The sequence below is a fragment of the Anolis sagrei genome, chromosome 1, assembly GCF_037176765.1.
Source record: "Anolis sagrei isolate rAnoSag1 chromosome 1, rAnoSag1.mat, whole genome shotgun sequence".
NCBI lineage: Eukaryota > Metazoa > Chordata > Lepidosauria > Squamata > Dactyloidae > Anolis > Anolis sagrei.
This window is the reverse complement of record NC_090021.1, coordinates 223096538-223114292: the sequence shown is the minus strand read 5'-3', so window position 1 is coordinate 223114292 and position 17755 is coordinate 223096538.

Here is a 17755-nt window from a genome sequence, read left to right as displayed (position 1 = left end):
CCCCTCTGAGCACTAATGCAATTAGCAAGTTATAATACTGTTGACTTCAACAGTTCAGATATGTGGTCACATATTCATAAAATAGCTGGTGGTGGGCATTAAGGAATATGGACTCACAAATTACGCATCTTTCATATATATCTTAAAAACCGTTCATTCGCATACTGAACTTACAAAGAATTTGTAATAGAATTTGTTCCTATGGATCATACACAGCAGATCCTCTTCCTTCATTATTCATGCCATCCTTTCCCTTTAGATCTTGTATTATGCCCATTTACTTAGCTCAACCATGCATATATTTGAAGAGGTTTATTCATCTGGCCTGATCTAACTGATTCTCTTTCACAAAGTACCACTGGGGCTCTGTGCATTCAATTAATGTGATGGTATAGTTGCAGACACATTGCAGATATGCACCAGAACATACGTAGGCAAGGAGATGGAGAGGAATGGAGGGCATTCAGTGGTCACTCAAAGGCTCAGTCATCTATCTGAAAAGCATTACTAGTTTAGGGGTGGTGGAATTGAGGCCCATGAGCCAGATGTTCTCCATCGGGCTCATCATCTTCTGTTGTTGCTATCTCTGAACAGTGTTCAGTTGTCAGAAAAGAGAGTATTTAAAGTTTAAATATCCTACATACAACTGAACTGCACTTAGCAGCCAGGAAAGTCATTGCCAGAAAATAGAGCAAATAAATGTTACGTACCTTGTATAGAACTGAACTGAGTTCTGCAGGCAAGAGGTAATTGAATGGAATTAAGCTGAGCCTTGCAGGCAGGGGAAATGTGATTTATACTTCAGTAGCTATGGAACTGGGCTGTACTTTGAATGCCTGATGAGGAATGATGATGTATAAATTTGTAAATAAACTAGACGGGACACATCCAATTTACACTGACCCCAGATACTCTGTTATTAGTCCCATCAATGATGGCATGTGCTTAGTTTAGCCCACTCCTAGCTAAGTCATGGCTGCTTTAATAGGTGTGAGCTTAGATCCTGGGCCAAAAATATATCTTAAGACCTCATCACATGAGAGAATGAATCCACTTTAAATCCAGTTGCTGCCCCTTGAGAAATTCTGGGGTTTGCAGTTTAGGGAGGAGCCTTTAATAGCCTTACTGAACTACAAACCCCAGAATTCTGCTGGAGGTAGAAACCGGGTTTAAAGTGGATTCATTCTCTAGAGTGATGAAGTGGTTACTCTGATACAATATATAAATGTTTTCTAAATACATGAACACAGGGGAGCAACACTGAGGTCTTCAGCGAAACTATTCATAAGCTTAACCTGCTAAGTAAGCTTTTCCATGACAGATCCATTTCTCACTTTCAATACCAATAATCTTCAGTGGCTGTTTGAGGTACTTTGCTCTTCTTGTTGTGCTGTTGGCTTGCCTTTGCCTTAAAAAATTGAGTAGCTAGCTACAGATATAGTTCCAAGGTCCTAAAAAGTAGCTAGCTGCAATTATAGTTACAATTTTTAAAAGCTTATTGTTGCTCTCTGGTTTCCCAAAGGAATTTAGATAGGCACTTTTTATCCATCTGAATATTACAAGCTACTGACCTATATACGAAGCACATTTTCCTCCTGTCCACTCATTGTCACCTGAACGCCCACAACACAGCACGAGGCAGAAGCATGAGCCAGAGCAGAAGACAACACTTGAATTAATTTAATTTCAACTTATAACCTGCCTTTCTCCCACCATGAGACCCACTTGAGCAATGTGGTACTTCTACCACTAAATGAAACCAGGCCCATGTAACAATAAAACTAAGATATTACACTGCAAAAAGAGTGTTATCCCCAATAAAGTAAGAATTGTAATGTAATATAATTTTAACTATGTAAAAGGAAATGTATTAATAGTTTATTAGTTATACTAGCTGTGTATGGCATACAAATATAACCCCATGCAAAAACCCAGTGTTGAAAAATAAGATTGCAGTTTGAATATATTGTTATTTGTAACTCATTACAGTGGTGTGAATCATTTGCAACTAGTTAAGAGCTGTAATTTTCTGCAATTTTTTGTGTCAGGAGCGAGTTGAGAAACTCCAAGTCACTTCTGGTGTGAGAGAATTGGCTGTCTACAAGGACGTTGCCCAGGGGATGCCCAGATGTTTTGATGTTTTATTATCCTTGTGGGAGGCCTCTGACATGGGGAGCTGGAACTGACAGAAGGAGCTCATCCACGCTCTCCCCAGATTTGTACTTCAAACCTGTCAGTCTTTAGTCCCGACAGCACCTAGTGTGCCACCACTGAGATGGCAAGCTCATCATGTTTTTGCATGTCACCCACACTTAGAAGCTTGCCTCATGTTTAAAAGGAAATAGAATGGTTCCTTGTACTGTTTGATTGCAGTATTGCTTTCATCATTGTGTTGAAAGTTGTTTAAAAGGGAGCCTGTAACACAATCAAGCAATGAAATTATTGGGCACCTAGATTTTTTTTCCTGAACAAATCTTTTTGGAAGGACTAAGCAGCATTCATAAATAGCTCCAAGGGCTTGTGCCAAAGGATTTCCTGGTGCACTTAAGCCCTTGTAAAAATCAGCAGGACTTACCTTTGGCCTTAGCTTTGGCTCAGTGACTTTGTACAACCTTTAATAATAATAATATAGTTTCAAAATAGCTTCAATAACATAGAGGGATTGTTCTCGAATACCAGACATATACAAGAATAACAAAAGGTGCTTACAAATGTGGCTCATTTCCATCTCATACCGGCCTGTCATGGTCACAAGTCAGAGCTGGTCCTACTTTTGAAAAGAGTGAAGCCTGAGGTGGCACAATAAGGAGGCAGCCCCACATCATTTATTTGGCCTCGTTCTCACTCACTTAGCTTACTCCCCCCACTGTCATGGAAGAAGCTGTCTTGTCACCTATGTTGACCTAAGATCCAGTTGCCCGTCTCATTGCCCTCCTCTGAATTCAATGTTTATCTTAAATGAATGCTTCTCTTCTCTACATGCTGGTGGATTGGTGTGCAGATTACAAGGAACCTTTCCAGGGGAGATTGTGCCCTCTATTTAATAGATGCTCAGTTAATCAGTCAAGCATCCAATGGGTTAATTGTGGAACTGTGCTAATGTTTCCCCATGCGCTGTTTCATCCATATCTAAGGGCTATCCCATCCATGTATATTTATCATTTAATAAGATCAAAATTGCATAATGACCAACACACGTGAATGGGTTGTTACCGATACAGTGCCACAAACAGAACTTGCACATCACTTCAAACACATTTTCCATTTCAGATGGACTCAGTTTATATATTCACATTCCACTCATTTAGAGTCAAGTAGTCAAGTACTTTAGAGATATCATGAGAAGATATAATGCACTCAAAAAGGCAATTATGCTTGGTAAGATAGAAGGCAGTAGGAAAAAGAGAAGACCGGCTTACATATGGATAGACTCAATCAAGGAAGCCAGAGCCCTGAATTTGCAAGGATTGAGTTGTTGATGATAGAATGACTTGGAGGTCTTTCATCCATAGCTTCACCATATGTTGAATTCATTTTGAAAGCAATTAAAAACAACAATTCATGAACATTGTATGTGAATGGGTTCTAAATCTTTTCTTGCTTCTTTGTACCTAGAAATACTTTATTTCATCACATAATAGTTGCACCCTGCATTTTTTGGGGGAAAGGAGGTGAGACTATTATGAAATGCTGCCTCTTATGCGGTGAAAAATGCCCCATTTGAGAGGCTCCCTTGACTGTGTAATAATGCTCCCTTAGAGGGTGCAGCCACGTGGGCAGGAACACCTGCCTGGGTGGGTGGAGCCTCATCCACCTATGCAGCTGTACCCTTGCTAAAAGGGGAAGAGGGTGGGAAAGGGAAATAAATTCACTCTTCCACCATCTGCCTTGTTTCTCTTTTGAAGCTGTGGGGCTTGACTCAACTGAAAGCCCAGTCAAACCCCAGAGTGCCAAAACGGCAGTCGCGTCCTTAGTTTAATTACCTGGGCAAATGAACTAAGGGTACAAATATTATATGAGGTATGGCATAATTCAGTTTTTACTTTCCCAAAAGGGGCATGTGACTGTTATGCAATGGCAACTATCATGTGATGGCATACGGGTAATTTCCAAGTTTAGCCCTTATCAATTCCTTTGAAAACACCCACTACAGGTCCAGCCATTCGATTCAGAAAGAGTTTTTACTTCAGATGGAAGACCGGGGGGGGGGGGGGGGGTAGTTGAGATGGGGAAGCATTTTCTTGGCCATTCCCACCTGTTGAAGACAGAGCCATAAGTTCCAGGAAGCCTGCCCGAAATCCTTTAAGTCATCCTGTTGTTCTATAATAGATGTTACATGAATGTTAGACTTAACTGCCAGTTCTGATGGCTTCTCTAGGTGGTATTGGATTGGACACCATCTTGACCATCAGCTGAAAATGTCTTGCTTTCCCCTGGCATGATCCCCCCCACATCAGTGGAATTAATTACCCTGTAGCAAATAGGCCTAAGGTGTGCAGTCTTATTCCTCATATATCTTCCCAGCATACATTTCCTCCTCCTAACACATATTAAGATTGATTGAAGTTTTAAAATGTATCAAGTTTCAGAGATCTGAAGGGAATAGAAATATTCCAGTTCAAGTTACCAGATGTCAGGGTTAAAGTATAAGGGATGGGTTATTTCAGTCTCCAGGGAGGAAGATAATCACAGTAAGCGACACAGGATGTCTGATTTTTGTTGTTAGGTATCCATTTTTATTTGTGCATGGTCTCCAACACCATTTATTCTCAACTGGCACCATGGGTCTTTGGTTCAACAGGAAGATATGTGCATATGTGCTGTGCTTGTACAATGCCGATGTGCCAGATTCCCAGAGTATGGGCAGAGGATTGGGGAGAGAGACAATGAGTGTATATATGTAGGCCTACCATATCATCTTTAGGAAGGCAGGGAATGGCAAATCAGTGGGGCAGCTAAGCATTCACATTGTACACATCCAGGGGCCTGGCATTGATACTGACACAACCCGCTGCAGCATGAAACCTGGAATAACTCTACAGGTATCATGTGTTGGGTAAGATCAGGTAGGATGAACACCCTAGCACACATGTGTTAAACCCAAGGCCTATGGGCCGAATCTGGTCTGCCATGTCATTTTATGTGGCTCTCCAGATTCTGAACTTCTGTATTCTCATCATTAGACATTATGATTAGGGCTGATGGGAGTTATTATACAATAATGCCCGGAAGGCTGTCATTTGTTCTGTTTAGTCAGGATAGTGGGTTTAATTAAGATACAAGGAGTGTGAATATGATGTCTGACTAAAATATCCTTTAACCTTTCCCCAACCTCAGAGCCAAAAGTGTTGTCGGTTGCAATTCTCATTATCCCAAGTTCACATGACAGATAATCAAAAGTGATGGGAGCTGTCATTCAATAATATCTGGGGACTCAAACTGGGTGGAACCTAAAAAGCACTGCCCATTATGTAAAAAAAATAACAACCCATTAATTGATTTAATGACCCCTTGAGGGCAATCATAAAGCTGATGTGGCCCTCAATGAAAATGAGTTTGGTACTGCTGTCCTATCACAAATGGCAGTTTGATACCCCTGCTCTTGCATGAATGGCAGGAAGCTGGACATGGTTTTCTGAATGTTGCAAATGGATTTGGTTTTTTCCCTGCTTCTGAATTGCTATCTTTTGTGTGTGTTTTTTTTCATGTCAGGAGGGACTTGAGAAACTGTAAGCCGCTTTTGGTGTGAGAGAATTGGCCGTCTGGAAGGACGTTGCCCAGGGGACGCCTGGATGTTCTGATGTTTTACTATCCTTGTGGGAGGCTTCTCTCATGTCCCCACATGGGGAGCTGGAGCTGACAGAGGGAGCTCATCTGTGCTCTCCCTGAATTCGAAACATTAACCTGTTGGTCTTCATTCCTGCTGGCACAAGGGTTTAACCCACTGCGCCACATAATCTTTTGTGATTATCCAGGTGTTTTCACCAGAATCCTATGCAAATATATCTAGATTACCTTCTTACCTGCTTCCACAATCATCTGATCTGGAAGCAGTTCTAGTCCATCCTCCAGCTCTTTATGGCATCACAATGAGACAGCTCATATTACACTGATCGGGTGTTTTGACTCAGCAATTTCAAGTATTGAGATGCTGCTGACCTGTCAACTCTGTTTTTTTTACATTTTATTCCTATATTATTACTTTATGTTATATTATGTTGTAGGCCATCTCACAATCAGAGGTATACTTACTTTCTTCACAAATCTGGCATTGTCTGTTCAGTTAAGTCTCTCCTTTCCTCAGGGCCTTGGAACTACGGGGACTGTTGCAATACTGCCCAGTGAGAAAGATACTTGTCTCTTATGAAATTGATGGGAAATCTCCCATTAACGTCAGTCAGGCCATTGCTCTGTAAGAAGAATTTTAATAAAAATGTAACTAAATGTTCTGAGCCACAGTAAGCCAAGGCAGGGTGTTTTTTTCCCATGCTGAAGACTCCAAAATGGGTGTTTGCTTGGCCTGTGGGTGAGCTGAGCACTTGAATGTGCTCAATGAACTGTTCCCAAGCTGGGGTTGGTTTCTTCAGGCCAAATATTTGAAGAATGTGGCCCTTGATATGGGGTGTCCAAATCAAGATCCTCAGAAGGTGACGTTCTGAAATGTCTGGGAAATCTGACCGTGAGTCTCTGAGATACATTTTCTTTTCTTTTCAATAGAGGACCAAGATTTCAGAGGGGAGGGGCCATGAGGAGGGAGGGAAGGAGGAAGGCATTAACAGGTAGCTTCAAAATCCATAAATTGTCACTAAATCTACAAAGAACATGGTTAGATCAACTCAAGAATCCCAACCATATCTGGAACATTGGTTTCCAACCTGGGCATTAGGTTTTAAGAAAGACTGATACATTGGCATGGGTCTGAAGCAGGGTGACCAGGATGGGGAGGAATACAGAAATAAGGCCTAGAGTCCTATCTAAAGTCGGCAGAGTGCAACATTCTCACAGTGTCCATATGGGGAAGTTTCAGGGAGATAAAATGTCATTTTTATGAGAGATGATGGGTTGCAGTTGGTGTCTCCTCTAACCAATGAATGGTTATTTGGGTTGGTATGGGAGGATAGTTGTGCCCATGAACAAATCGGTTTCTGTTACAAAGCCTGGGAAAAATTGTGCAAGGAGAATTCAAATAGATCCTTGTACCGCACTAGAAAAATGGTATGATAATATGACTCCTGGCTATAGTCATATTACTAATATTACTATATTACTAAGTTACCAAGAGGATTCTAGTATGAGTATCCACATTGCACAGATATAACAGAGATTTAACAGCATTTTAAGTAACACAGATCCATACTACTGAATCTTGTGTAATGAGTATTCCACATCACACACCTTTGAGTGCTTTGTGAGTTGCTTCAAGTCCCTTAGGGAAATGGTGGCAGGGTACAAATAAAGATGGTTGTTGTTGTTGTTGTTGTTGTTGTTGTATATTCTCAGCAGGCCAGAACTAGCAGAGACCTCTATTAACCATAATCAAGCCACACATCCCAAGACCCCATAGGACAGAGTAATGACAATTAAAGTGAATCAAATTGCCATAACAGTTGGGGATAGAGTAGATATATGCCACAGCGTAGGAGAAATACCACATTTATCTTCATATATTGAGGTATCTCACAAGAAATAAGGAACAGATTTGTTTTTTTTATTGCTGTAGGAGCCCTAATGGCCAGTTCTAATTCAGTGATTGCATTTGGCTGTAATAAATGAAGATTATTCACCTTCCAGTTATAGTTAAGTGCTACATTGATATTGGTGATGAAGCCGCATCCTCCATCATATAGGAAGCAGCAAACTGCTCAAGAGGTTTAGGGATGCCTGTGTGGGACACATGGCTATGTCCTCTAACAAAGAGCAAAGATCTGGGGACTGCAGCAGCCATTGTCTTCTTGATAGATCTAGGACCTGCCACTTACTAATGAGTGGAAATAGCCGCGAAGCAGATTTCAGCTAGTGGAACCCGCCTAACGATGACAGGGGAATTGACTGCTTCTCAAAGTCCTGTGCTCTTCTTTTCTGAGATTATTTGAGAGACAGATTGAGATGTCCTGTATTAAGAAAGTGTTCAACTAGAGAACAAAATATCCCTTCTAATGCTGTGGTTCTATTCATCTATCCATGTTATAATGTTGGTGTTTGAGCCTTACTTCAACATTTATGATTTGAACCCTACTTCCTGTATTAATTGGGATGAAAATGGATGGACAATTTAAAATAGTTCTTCTGTTTCCAGACATAGGGATTTAATCATATGTGGATATTTCCCTTTCATGCAAACTACCATGGGACATGTAATCATTTCTTGATGACTGAGACCTCTGGATATATGGGGTGTGCAATTTGTAGTTTTTCTTTTCCCACCAGTTTAATGTCAATAGAATTCTATTGTTTTCAGAGGCGTCATTCCTGCCTTCTACCAGTGTAGTGAGATCAAGAAAAAAAAATCAACTTCTTTAATGTCCTTCCAATGTTGCTTTGGGAATAACTTAGTAAACGATTCCCTGTTTATGTAATTAGTATAATTATATCAAATTACATAATTGGGGCAATTATTTGGGATCATGTAACCACAGTGTGCAATACACAAATGGTGGAGAACTTTGTACTTGCCAAACAAGCAATCATCCTATGATCTGTAGCCCACTTTTACAAGTATCCCACAATCCATTCCACCTTCAAAATATTTCACTCGTCTCATATACAGCATTTGCTCTTGGAAACTCTGCTGTTTGAACCAGGTGATGGTTTTCATCTTGAATGTTTGTTCTTTGTGACAGGAATCCTGAGCATGCCAATCTCGACCATTTTCTAATTTATTGGCTATAAAGTTAGGGGTTATTATTATAGAAAAACATTATTGCAGGCTTGTAGCTCAGAAGGGAAGGTGTTGTGTTCAACATATTTGAAACACACTGATTTGCTATTGTATTCCTATGAGGCTGATATAGTGTGATTTGCCCAATGTCACCCAGGGAGTTTCCATGGCCAAGTGGATATTCAAAACCTGGTCCTCCAGAGTTGTAGTCCTCTATTAAAACCACTATACCAGACTCCATTCACTTGTTTGAAAACAATAAAAGTAGAGGTGGAACTGGAGCTGTGAACAATTGGCCTTTCAAACTTGTTTCTTCTATTTATGTGAAAACAGTGGGTTACAATTTCATTGAATTTTTCCAGGGAGAAGAGAAATTCTGATATGTGGAGCATTGCTTAGTAAATGTCAAGTTCCATGGTGAGGTGGCTTCGTGATGGAATTACCACAGGAAATAAAACTGGGCAAGGGATGGGGAGTGCAGCTGAGTCTCCTCAGCTGCTTTGAGTCTCCTTGAGGAGAGAAAAAGCAGGATATTAATAATAATAATAATAATAATAATAATAATAATTCATTGACAGGTTAAATACTATCTCCTGTGGCTTCCAAAGATACACATGATTATTGACACACAACAGAGTATGACCCCGCATCTCTCGAGGATATGTCGCCAAAATTACCATGGAAACAGGAAGTCATGGATAATAGTGAACCCTATTGAAATGAATAACTTCCAGAGTCTTGCTGGAGTACCTAGAAAATTCCTAGAGAGATACCCAATCTAGGATTTTTCTAGGCCATCCAGTCAGACTGTATGGTAAGTCCAGCAGCAGCATACTATAGAATTGCCTAGAGCAGGGGTCCTCAAACTTTTTACACCGAGGGCCAGGCCACAGTCCCTCAAACTGTTGGAGGGCCGGATTATAATTTGAAAAAAAATGAGATAAGATTGTTGTTGTTGTTATGTGCTTTCAAGTCGTTTCAGACTTAGGTTGACCCTGAGCGAGGACTGGGTAAATGACCTTGGAGGGCCGTATCTGGCCCCTGGGCCTTAGTTTGAGGACCCTTGGCCTAGAGGACCTAGACAATTCCTAGAGATGGCATATCTTGTCAAACAGGAGTAGATTAAACCATGGTTCCTAGTCCTGTGGGTACAGGGGCTATACCAGGCATGGGCAAACTTTCTAACTTAGAGGCTGCTGGTGGGCTGGAATGGAGTAGGTAGGCTGGAAGGGAGGGAGGGGGTTCTTCATGTCAATAATGGCTTAAGAAACTGCAAGTGGCTTCTGGTGCAAGAGAGTTGGTCATCTGCAAGATTGTTTCCCAGGGAATTCCCGGATGTTTTCCCATCCTTTGGGAGGCTTCTCTCATGTCCCTGCATGGGAAGCTGGAGCTGACAGTGGAGACACCCTTTTAAATCTTGAAACATGGTTGTCATGTTCTCTCTCAACCTTTTCTTCTCTCAGCTAAACATCCCTCAGGAGGAAAGGAGGAAGGAAAAAGAGAAGGAAGAGAAGGAATGAAAGGAAGGAAGAGTGGAAGGGAATTGAGAGAGGGAGGGAGGGAGGAAAGGGAGAAGGAAGGAAAAACAAAAGGGAAGGAAGGAAGGAAGGGAGGGAGGGAGGGAGGAAGGAAGGAAGGAAGGAAGGAAGGAAGGAAGGAAGGAAGGAAGGGAGGGAGGGAGGGAGGGAGGAAGGAAGGGGAAAGAGAGAGAGGGAAGGTGATAGGAAAGAGGGCAGAAAGGAAGGATGAAAGGGTGGAAGGGAGGGAAGGAAGGAGAAAGAGGGAGGGAAGAAAAGGAGGGAGGGAGGGAAAGAGGAATGAAAGAGAGAAGGAAGGAAGGATAGGATGGTGAGAGATAAGAAGGCCTGATAAATGAGCCCAAGGGGCCACATCTGGCTCCCAGGCCTGGGTTTGTTCATATCTGGCCAATACTGTGTAGGTTAGTCAAATAATCTGTGCAGGAATGTCTATCACTTCTCCACTGCTGTTTGTTAGACAGTTATTACCTGTAATGTTAGTATTTCCATTCTTTCTGGGTGTGGTGATTGCAATTCCATACCCACAGGAATTCATGTAGTTGCTTTCCAATTACATTTTGTTCAGCTTCCATAGCTATGAAAATCATTGATGAATTCACCTTTAAAATGTGTTTCCTACACCCCGCTCTTACCTGAGCATATCTAGAATAATATGCCAAATAATTTAAGCACTTCCATGCATCTGATGAAGTGAACTACAGTTCACAAAAGCTTTTGCTAAACACAAGATTTCAGTTTTTAAGGTGCTACAAGACTCATGTTCAATAATTGCAGTTCCATCTGAATAGGTAATTTTTATGCCTGAATTAAAACCATGACTTCCGTTAGGGTCTGTGGACATTTTCACCAAAACAGCTCCCAAGGTTCTGGTTTGCTGTACCAGCGATGAAAGCAAGGAAGTTCTTTTAATATTTATAAGAATTGTGTATGTCTGCTTCAGCAACACAGCATGAATCATTTTTAGAAAGCTCTTCAGTTAAGCTGTTTGATTTATGAGGTGATTACTGATGTCTCTAAGATCTTTTTATGGATACACAAAGACAATTTGGTATTCAGCCAATATGCATATTGGATGTTCATTTTGTAAATGTCATACAACTGTACTATCTAAAACACCAGTAGGGAACTTCCTACCAATGGGTCTGGCTCTACCGTTATGCAGACTACAGAGGCAATCGCTAACTTCTGGTTTTGGGCACAAGGAAAAGGCAGAGAATTGTGTTAGGATTGCATGTTAATACCAAAAGAAAATGTCTATGTTCTATCACCTGTGCCAAAATAATTTAACTCACCTTAAGCAGTCTGTACCCTGCCTTTGAAGGGGAGCAGGTGTGATGATTTATTAATTAAAATATTTATATACCACCCTATATCATAAAATATTTATATCTTACCCTATATCAGGGCAGGGGAAATTAAAGTCAATGTAAACAAAGTAAAACTATGAGTGGCATAGTAAGGAATTAAATATCATTTTTTTTTTGGAGACAGGCAAATATAACCTTGATTCTTAAGGAATGCTGAGATACTGAGGATTAAAAAAATATATAGCACATATCTTTGTTGAGTAATGATTACAAGATTTGGCTTCAATTTTAGCAAAGAGTTTGAAAAAATGTGTTGCGTGTGGATGGGCAACACTCCTCCCTCCCACAGAACCAGAGATGACACAGACACGTAGATGGAGTAAAAATGGCCACAACTTAATTTATTAATTACAGGAACACAGGGTTGGCTGCTAGGCATGGGTTCTGGATCAAGATCGATCAGCCCGCTGCTGACCGATACCTGATGAGTCCAACAGGGGGCCCACCGGCACAATACCGGGCCACATGACACGGCACCCCTGGAAACCGCCGGATGCTCCCTCCCCGCCAATAGGGATGGGGCAGAACCAGATCCAGGGCCCATGCCACATGCCAACGCAAGTTGTGACGAACAGATAATGAACAACAACTGCAACAATGAACAAAATCATGAACATGCAGGGTGGGTGGGAGGATTTGGATGTTTCAGGGCCTCTCCTAGACAGGCCAAATTGCTTACTCAGTCCCATGCTGGATTTGGACTGTTCTCTTCCTTTTGTCTTTTGCCCCCTTGCCTTGTAAAGCCAAGGCTGAACGCATTGATCACCTTGGCTCTCAGGTGCCTGTTTGGCAGATTGGATACTCCTGCTTTGTCTGTTTTGTCCCATCCCTCTCAGTTCTTCCCAAATTGGCCAGGAGAAATTGCATGCTCAATCCAGTGACTTCCGTGCTGGATTCTGGCTCCTCCCTTCCTTTTACCTTGTGGCTTCTTATCTTGTAAATCTATTCCTGTTCTTATCAATCCAGGCAGTACAGCACCCATATGGACTAGTTTAGCATCCAACCCATCAAATCCAGCTAGCTTGTTCATCTGCTTTCCTGTGCGTGTGTCACTCTGTCTGTTGCAGCCATTCTCTCACCACTGTGATCATTTCTACATCGTTGCTCCTCAGATACTTCTGTCATACTTCATGCATGTGTACAATCCATCTCTCATGCCACCCATATTGGTTCATTCAGTGCAACTGCTTGCCATTTCCCACATCTTCCATGTTCCAGTGACCTAGAGAACATCTGTTCTCCCATCCATAATATTATGTGACCTTTTTGTCATTCAGCCATCCCCTGCCACACTTGAAGGATGGCAAGAAGGGGCCTTGTCTAAGAAGCGAGTCCCATAGCCACTGAGAAGGCCCTGTCCTGTGTTCCCTCCAGAAATGTCTGGGAGGATGACAGGACAAAGATAAGGACCTGTTCCATCTCAGAGCTTGAGCAGACTTGTATTTGAGAGTGCAGCCATTGCCATACCACATATTCTTCTCTTCGTTTTTGCCATGCAGCTCCTCTTCTCCAGTCTCTGTCTCATTTCCTCTAACTCTGTTTCATGTCGTATGCTTTCTGTATAATCTTAAACCCCATTTTGTAAACTGCTCCCTTGGGAATCTCATCCATCTATCCCTTCATTTATGAGGTTGTCCTTAAAGTGCCACCTCTGCATTGTTTTCTATTTGTGTCTTCCATGCTCATCCATCTACATTCTGTTCATCCAGCGCATGCACATAACAGTAAATCAATTCAGAATGTATCCATGTGTTTCTTGCCTCAGACATTCATTTACTGTATGCAGTAACCTCTTCTGCATTTTCTCATTCACCCTAAATATTACATATGGCATTTAGTTTATTTTTCTTTCTTCTCATTAGCAATGTCTATCCAAACTCAAAGCAGGCCTGGTGCCTGCTGGGCCCAGCGCAGCCTATTTAAAGCTGCTGGGCACAGGGTGCAACCGGCCCCTGGCCAATGCCAGGAGCTGGGTGGAGCTAGCCTCCGGTTGGCCAGCTGATCCAGTGGCGGGAAACTTCCAGCAACGCAGGGGCTTTTGGGAAAGGGAAGCCCCTGCTAACAACATGGCCAGAGGGAGGGCACCCCCCACCGCAACAGGCCTTGCCCGGTAAGTCGGGCAATGAATTTTTTGAAGGCTTTCATGGCTGGAATCACTGGGTTGCTGTGAGTTTTCCAGGTTGTATGGCTATGTTCCAGAAGCATTCTCTCCTGATATTTTGCCCACATCTATGGCAGGCATCCTCAGACGTGGTGAGGTTTGTTGGAAACAAGGCAAGTGAGGTTTATATATCTGTGGAATAATGTCCAGGGTGGGAGAAAGATCTCTTGTCTGTTTGAGGCAAGTGTGAATGCTTCAGTTGACCACCTTGATTAGAACTGAATAGCATTGCATCTTCAAGGCTTGGCTGCATCCTGCCTGGGAGAATCCTTTGTTGGGAGTTGATTAGCTGACTCTGTTTCTTGTCTGGAATGCCCCTGTTTTTATTTTAGTGTTTTTTTTAATACTGGTCACCAGATTTTGTTCATTTTCTGTGTTTTCTCTTTTCTGTTGAAATTGTTAGCATGCTTGTGGATTTCAATGGCTTCTCTGTGTAGTCTGGCATGATGGAATTCTTCTCGAACATGGCCATACAGCTCGGAAAACTCACAGTAACCCAGTTTGAAAAAGTTTTACACATTGTAATACAGAGTGTCCAAGCGAGATTTTTACCAAAAAGACATCTAAGTGACAATGCAAGGTGTGTTGTAGACATTTTAGAATATTATGACACCTGTTATGAAAAACAAGTTATTCTGATATTTCTAGATGCTGAAAAAGCATTTGATAATGCATCATGGCCATTTTGTAGTTTATCATAGAGAAGATTTGATTTATGGAAATTTGACAAAACCATGTAAAATACAGAAAGGAACTAGACAATAAATAAATAAATAAATAAATAATAATAATAATAATAATAATAATAAACTTTATTTATACCCCGCCACCATCTCCCCTAATGGGGAGCCCAAACAGTTCCAGAGTTGGGGGGCCACAGAGGAGAAGGCTCTCTCTCTTGTACCCACAAGATGAACCTGTGAAACTGGCAGGGGCGAAAGGAGAGCCTCCCCCGAAGATTGAAGAGCTCGGGCTGGTTCATGGAGAGAGATATGGTCACAAAGGTAGGCAGTAGACAAGGATGTCCTCTCTCACCATTGTTGTTCCTAATTGTGATAAAGGTATAGAACAGAGAAATAAGAGCTGAAAAGAACATCAAAGAGTGGATATAAAAGGCCACAGCCATAAATTAAAAGCATTTGCAGATGATCTGGTGATATTCTTAGAAGATCCTTTGTGCACAGGTGGGAGTTTGGGATTAATTTTGAAAGGACATGGAGAGATGTAAGGATTTCAAATTACTAAGGAGTAAGCTGATTTGACTAAGAAAACGACTAAAGCAGAACAAAAAACTTTATGTGAGAAATTGGATTTCCAGGTGGTCCAAAAGGTTAAATATTTGGGCATAAACATCTCTAATAAAAACTCCAACTTATGTAATTATAACTATGGTAAAATATGGAAAAAAAGATTTTTAAAGATTTGTATAAGTGGAAATTGTCACACATGGGCAGAATCTCAGTCATGAAGATGAATGTATTACCTAAGATTATGTGTCTGTTTCAGTCTGTGCTGAACTACATTATATGGCAGTGTAGATGGGGCCCAAATCAGAGAAATATTGCATTGTCCTTTGGTATCATCAGCAGAAACCAAACAAAAACAAAAACAAGTGCTTCTGCATTTGGATTTTGGCACAAAGAGATTGGGTCTTCTAGCATAACACGCTTCAGGAAAAAGGTGCCACATTTAGGTTGTGTTGGTATGCAAACATTGCCATACTCCCTACTTCTTCGGCCCTCCCTGCATTTTACGTTATACTGTGTTGGAGCCTTATATAATTAGAGAGTGTTTCAACACGTAGATTCGCTCATGGCACTTTTCAATCCGTTATTTTTCACCTTTCTGAACTGTTTAAAGAAATTGTAAACAAGTTTTCATTTAGTACTTTTGATGTGGTTTCTCAGTTTAAAGAGGGTTTTAAGACAGAAACACCTCAGTTTCTATGAGGAATTAGTGATCATGTAAAAAGACATTTTCTTTTTAATAATCTTATCAATGATTGCTTCTTTTATACTAGAATGGTTTAAACATAAGATGAAACTATAATTTTACTTTGCTTTGGTCTGTGTGCTTCCTTTTCCCATCCCCATTTCTTCCAGTAGCCACAAGAAAGAGAGGGAAACATTTTGCTTCCATTTTCAGCTAACTATTGTTTATTGTTACATCAGAACCCTAACTAGTGGTGAATGTTAATCATGGTTTAGTGACTAAAGCATTTTTAACAATAACGGTTGTTTAGAATTCAAATGCAACAAACTTTATATCTGATTAGAAGTAACAAACACAAATTTTACTCCTCAACACTTTTGGTAAAACAAGTCTCTTTCATAAACCACAGTTATGTTCTTTGAAGATAACAAGAAACTCTGTTTAATTAAAAATAAAGAGTTTCATATTTCTCCTTTGACATTCAAATAAGCCCACTGAGGATTTATTTCATGGTCAGTAAGGATAAGATAAAAACAGAGAAAAGGCTGCAACTCATATATCTTTATGTATTTGCAGGACCATGGACCTCTTCGCACTAACCCTCCCCCCTCCATTTTGTTCTGTTTCCCTGGCAATACCAGGAGAAAGGACAGGCACACAGGGGAAAGGGTGGAAAGGACAAAAGAGTGGCAATGTGCATTGCCATATTGGCTTTCCCCCCATCAGATAGGGAAAAGGCTCCAAAAATGTGGGTAGCTCTGTTGGAGCTACCCAAAACTTCCTTATCTCTCCATCGTGGGCAAGGAAGCATCTCCATCGTGGGCAAGAAGCACTTTGGGATGAATGGAGGAGCATTCAAGCCAGCGTCATCTAATGGTTCTCAGCAGGTCCCATCCCTGAAGAGGAGTCAGGGGCCAAAAACCCCCCAGTGTGATGAGGTGGCACATCTCCCTTTATGAGGCCATCAGAGCTCTGGAGAGATCTCTTAGAGCAGTGTTTCTCAACCTTCCTAATGCCGCAACCCCTTAATACAGTTCCTCATGTTGTGGTGACCCACAACCATAACATTATTTTTATTGCTACTTTATAATTGTAATTTTGCTACTGTTATGAATTGTAATGTAAATATATGATATGCAGGATGTATTTTTATTCACTGGACGAAATTCGGCACAATTAACCGATATGCCCAAATTTGAATACTGGTGGGATTGGGGGGGGGGGGGTTGATTTTGTCATTGTAGAGTTGCAGTTGCTGGGATTTACAGTTAACCTACAATCAAAGAGCATTCTGAATTGCACCAATGATAGAATTTAACAAAACTTGGCACACAGGACTCCCACAACCAACAGAAAACACTAAAAGAGTTTGGTGGGCATTGACCTTGAGTTTTGAAGTTGTAGTTCACCTACATCCAGAGAACACTTTGGACTCAAACAATGATGGATCTGGACCAAACTTGGCATGAGTACTCAATATGCCTAAATGCGAACACTGGTGGAGTTTGGGGAAAATAGACCTTGACATTTGGGAGTTGTAGTCACTGGGATTTATAGTTCATCTACAATGAAAGAGGCCCTTGAACCCCACCAACGATAGAATTCGGCCAAACCACATAAAACCCCCATGACCAGCAGAAAATACTGGAGGAATTTGGGAGGTATTGACAGTGATTGGAGTCTCAGAAACAGCCCTCTCCTTGGCTGAGAGGCTAGCTGAGAGTCTGGTCAATCACAGCAGAGGAGAGCTTTTGGTGGGAGGATTTGCTATCTGTTTCCAAAAAGGAAGAGAAGGACAGGAGAAGAGATCTTCAGCCTTCTCTGCCAAAGAGGTTCTCTTCTCTGCCAGGGGGTCTTCCCTGACCCCTCTGCAACCCAC